Here is a 5592-nt window from a genome sequence, read left to right as displayed (position 1 = left end):
TGTGCTGGTCTCTGAAATCTTCTTAATAAAAGACTTCATTGAAGAAGTTTATGCTATAAAAATTAATGTAAAAGAAAATCACCATAACTTCTGGTAGTATCCATAGTTTAGGACGACAATTAAATGGTCGAGAATGTTTGGATTATAGTCATAGATTAACTCCATTTTATTCTTTTTCTATATTTTCTGCAGAGGTGGCAGGCATGAATAGAATGAACAGTGAAGCCAAAGGATTAGGGTTCAGACCCTAATAATCCATTTGAGCTGAAAAATCTCAGACTAATCTGTATATCTGTCCTATCACTATTGTTTTCAGTCTTGGGTGCCGAAGAGAAAAAAAACTAAAAACAAAGGGTGGGCCAGCCAGTGTTGAAGGTACTGGACCCCACACTGCTGACTATGCAGTTTGAGTCTCAGACTCTCTGGCTTGGTAAACACACCAGACTTGTGTGTGTGTGTGTGTGTGTGTGTATGTGTGTGTGTGTGTGTGCATCTCCAAAATCCTCAAAGGAGGGAGAAATGGAGAAGGGATTACAGCATGACCATGCCCCGTGGGGATGCCTTCTCAGTTTCTCATTCTCTCACTCTTTGTCTTTCTATCTCTCTCCTGCGAGTACATGCATGCGTGCTCTAGCAAAATTTAAGAAAGGACAAAAGGACAAAATTTTAAAGAGGAAAAGTGAGGCTAAAAGAACAATGGGAGGAGAAAGGAATAAATAACTCCCAGGGGAAAAAGTTAAGAATAAGAGCACTGTCCAGAAATCGCCTGAGAAGAGGACATTTCCGGAGCTGCTAGAGATATAGAAGATTAGGACAAGAAAGGGATTCTCTATATTGCATTACTGGTCGAGGAACTAGCATTACAACGATATCGGTCCCGGGAAACACTGCCACCATCCATGTTGCTTTGTATGTTTTCCATTCTGCATACCTACTGGGGTCAGTAATAAGAGCCTACGCCACAGAGAGAGGGAGAAACACTGGCAGACCGTGTTCTACTCCCCTGCTGTCTCTGGAATAGAATAGGTGGAATCTTGGCGAGAAACCTCCCGGTAATATCTGAAAAGCAAAACAATAGATGGCTAGCTCCTTGGAGAATTTAGAAAGAGAAAATATAGCTCTTGAAACTGACTTCAAATGGAACAAAGAAGCAGCCCAAGACCAAAAACCTCTCTAATCTATTCAAGACAGACCCTTGAGAAGTGAGGGCAGCTAAGTCCTTGCCCAAACAAACCACTCCCGACCTTTCTCTTCTACAACACACTTGACAAATGATGCTCCCAGGCCGAGCACACCGCTGAGCCTGCCCCCAAGGCTACCCCTCACTCCCTGTTTGATTTCTGGAGATTCATTCTTTTCACTCTTGCAAACAGGATGCTAGAGAGTGAGAGTGATTGTTACATGGATATACACTGATTTACCTCAAATTTACTATGAGCAGACATCAACTTAGCTGCGAATCCAAATTCTGTCACTACCAAGTCAAAAATGAACGACTCGTTCTCAAAGCCTGTGCGTGGACGTTGATGATAATAGTATTGTCAGTAGCCAAAAAGTAGGAGCAAAGCTAAGCATGATTGGGTCCACCTGTAATCCCAGCAATTTGGGAGGTTGAGACAGGAAGATTGCAACATGACAAGATTCTGTCTGGAAAAAAAATTTAAGGGGCTAGCAGATAGCGTGATCGTTATGGTGTTGGATTCCCACATGGCCAATGGCAGGTCAATTTCCGGACCTGGCAGCTTGAAAATCATGCCGGGTGCATGTGCATATGTGCCTAAAATCCTGAGAAAAGAATGGAGGATGAGGTTACAGTATGGCCATCGGGATGATTTCTCCCTTTCCGTCTCTCTGCCTCTGTCTGTCTCTTCTCTCTCTAGCATGCCCATGCACCCTATGGCAAAAACCTAAAAAAAAATTTTTTTTAAACAGTGAAAACAACCTGAATGTCCATCAACTGGTAAATGTGTAAATATCAATAGATTGACAATGGTATTTTCATGAATGTTATTCAGCAATAAAAATGATCAAATTACTACACTATGGATAAACCATAAAAAGGTATTCTAGGGGCTGGCAGGTGGCATGGTGTTGAAGGCGATGAACCCCCACATGGCTGACTACATTTAGAGGCCCCCCCCACCTGGTGGCTTGCTTTCTCACTCTCTCTTTCTCTTTTCTCTCTGGGCAAGTTATAATAATAATAGTAATAATATAACAACAATAAGAGATAAAATTAAATAAATAATCCTTTTTTAAAAAGTTTGCTAAGCGAAAGACTGTAGACAAGAAGTCGTGTGTATTTTACGTGACCATGTTCATCTATATTAAGTGTCACGATAAAGGAAATTAATATAAAGACAGAAGGTAGATCAGGGGTTGTCTGGGGCTAAGGATGGAAATAAGGAGCAATCTGAAAATGTGCACGAGGTTTCTTTTCAATGTTTTAGCAATGTCTTAAAATTAGATTTAGATGTGATTGTTCTACTTTACAAATACATTAAAGTGTATGCTTTAAATAAATTAATCTTATGGTAAGTAACATATCTCAATACATTGATTTTTAAAAATAAAAAAATTTCTTGAAGAAGAAAAAAAGAGAATGCCTAATGACATTGCTCATAGCTGATAGACTAGCCTTGTATGTATCCCAAAAACGTTTACTGCTGGGAACCAGCAGTTAGCGTAATGGCTATGTCGCTGGACTCCCATGTAGTTGACCGCGGTTCGCGTCCCAGACCCGGTGGCTTAAAACTCACACCGGGCACGTTAGCATGCGTGCCCAAGGTCCCGAGAGGAGAATGGAGGAGAAGAGATTGCAGCGTGACCATCCCCCCTGGGGGGTGATTTCTCACTGGGGAGTGCACGCGCCCTATGGAGAAACCTCTCAAAAAAAAAAGAAATGTTTACTGCCAAACGGTTCTGGGGTATGTCCTAACATTCAGTGTGAGATTTGCAAGACCCACTCGATGTCATTCTCTATGACACATCGTCATGTCTCTATAATCAACCCATTTCATCTCCAGCCTTGCTTGACCCTATGCCATGTGTCCTAGCAGCAGAGAAACCAGGAAGTGTTGTGTATGGCTTAGTCTCAAGAACAAAATATAAGGGACCAGCAGTTAGCATAATGGCTATGTCGCTGGACTCCTACGTAGTCAACCGCGGTTTGCATCCTGGACCTGGTGACTTAAAACTCACGCCGGGCACGTGTGCGTGCATGCCTAAGATCCCAAGAGGAGAATGGAGGAGAAGGGAATGCGGCATGGCCATCCCCCCTAGAGGGTGATTTCTCACTTTCTGTCTCTTTGTCTCTCTGTCTTTCTGGTGAGCGCCCTATAGCAAAAACCTCTCAAAATAAATAAATAATTAAGAAAAAATGTGAAATGAGTAGTCATAATTTACCTGTCATGTATCCTTGAGATATGTTTCCCACTGAGGGGTGAAGAAATGTAATGATAATGCTTTCTAGCCATTAGAGATTATTTATAGCAGAAAACATTTTGCATGTGTGAAATGAGAATTTAAAGGTGATATTTCCTATTGACACTCAAAGTCAGTCATCCTAAATCACAAATTTCTCAAAAACTCACAGTTTAAAAATTCCTATTACTGGTGCTCACTTCGGCAGCACATACACTAAAATTGGAATGACACAGAGATTAGCATGGCCCTGCACAAGGATGACACACAAATTCATAAAGCGTTCCGTAGTTTTTGTATTGTCATGGTAGTTTATTTGAACTTGAGACCATTGTAAGCATGACCCAATCTACCACCCTATTTTTATATATCCAATTCCAGTAACTCTCAGATCCAGTATTTTATTCAAATTCTGTTGAGGCATTTTACTAACCTTATTCCCTTTTTGGCCTGTAAGACACTTGAGAATTTCCTAACAGAGTTTACTGTTTAGAAATTTGCAAGGGCTTCTTTTCCACAAATGCCACCAGCAGATTCTAATTTTGTCAGTGAAGCTATTGTCTCCTCTTAGTACCACCAGGCTTGGACCTGTATCATTGATGGTATAAATTTTACTCTTGCAAAATAGCTACCAGCTCTCCCTAAAAACAAGATCAGGTTAGCAAATTATATAAAAGCTTTGTTGTTTAGATTTTTTTTTTCTCCCCAAGACAAAAGCAAGCTTCTCTAAGCTTGAATTTATAATTATTAGAAAGAAAATAAAACAACAACAACAAAGCAAGACACAAGGGAAAAAATATCCTGGACAATAAAAAACTACCTTAAACCAACTTTGGAGCCACTTTTTGTCTAAACCTCTTAATAGTGCCTTTTAATTTGTAGGAGATAGGCTATATAAATGATAGGTATGAAATAGAATAAGAACTAAAATACATCAGCAGATTTTAATACAAAAAGTTATGTTACTGCATACATACCTGAAAAATACATGAGAAATAGATAATAACTTGTGAGATGCTAGGAAAAATGTCTGGCATGGTTAAATCTTCCATAGGTGGACACCTCTGATTACACAATGTTTTAAAATCTAAAATATGAAATTCAGAATATAACTAAAATATTACCTGTCTAGTTCTTTCAGCTGAGGAATCTAAGGACTATTTATTACAAAGAATTGGTTTAGGTGATCGTGGAAGCCGAGAATTTCCCCAATCTGTGAATTGGAGCATCAAGAAACCAGGGATGTAATTCTAGCTGGAGTCTGAGGGTCTAAGAACCAAGGAAGCTGATCCTGCACATCTCAGTGCAAGGGCAGGTGAAGATTGAGGTCCCAGCTCATGCAGGCAGGCAGAAATTTTAAAAGGGTGAATTCCAGGCCAGCCTTTTGCATAGTGCGTTAAGGCAGCTGGATCCCACATGACCAATCACGTGGTTTGGATCCCAGACCCAGTGGCTTGAGAAACACGCTGTGCACATGTGCATGGATGACCAAAATCCTAGAAGGAGGGAGAGATGGAGGAGAAGCGACCATGTCATGACCATGCCCTATGGGGATGAGTGGGTGCTTTCTCACTTTCTCTCTTTTTCTCTCTCTGTTTCTCTCCAGTGAATACATGCTCCCTCTGGCATTTTTTTTCAAAGGTGAATTAACTCCTTACTGCATCCTTTATTCTATTTAGGCTTTTGGATAAGATGCACACACATTAGAGAGGATAAACTACTTTATGCAGTTGACTGATGGACTGCATAAATGCTAATCTCATCCAGTAATGATCTAAGGGACGCACCCAGAAATACTGTTTAATATGGGCACCCTATGACCTACCTAGTCAAGGTGATGCATAAAATGAACTTCTGCAATACCTCATATTCAAACAAAAAATTAGAGAGGGACCAGCAGGTGGTGTAATGGTTATGTTACTGAACTCCCTAGTAGTCTACCATGGTTCAAGTCCCGGACCTGGCAGCTTTAAATTCATGCTGGGTGCACGCGCGTGCATGCCCAGGATCCCAAGAGGAGAATGGAGGATAAGGGAATGCAGTGTGGCCATCTTCCTGGGGAAGTGCTTTCTCACTTTCCATCTCTCTGTCTCTCTCTAAATCTCTGGTGAGCATATGTGCCCTATAGCAAAAATCTCTCTAAAAATAAAATAAAAGAATGAAAAAATT

At 40.6% G+C, this 5592-nt stretch overlaps 1 non-coding gene across 1 annotated transcript; it reads left to right on the top strand.

The window, feature by feature from the left end:
• The first annotated feature begins 3615 nt into the window (after positions 1 to 3615).
• Positions 3616 to 3718, top strand: LOC114005003 (U6 spliceosomal RNA). The gene has a single exon (XR_003546943.1). It is a non-coding gene; the product is annotated as a U6 spliceosomal RNA (small nuclear RNA).
• Positions 3719 to 5592: the final 1874 nt, after the last annotated feature.

This window comes from Tupaia chinensis, unplaced genomic scaffold, assembly GCF_000334495.1.
Source record: "Tupaia chinensis unplaced genomic scaffold, TupChi_1.0 Scaffold141231_1, whole genome shotgun sequence".
Lineage (NCBI taxonomy): Eukaryota > Metazoa > Chordata > Mammalia > Scandentia > Tupaiidae > Tupaia > Tupaia belangeri.
Note: the sequence above shows the minus strand (reverse complement) of the source record. Positions and strands in the feature narration are given on the sequence as shown.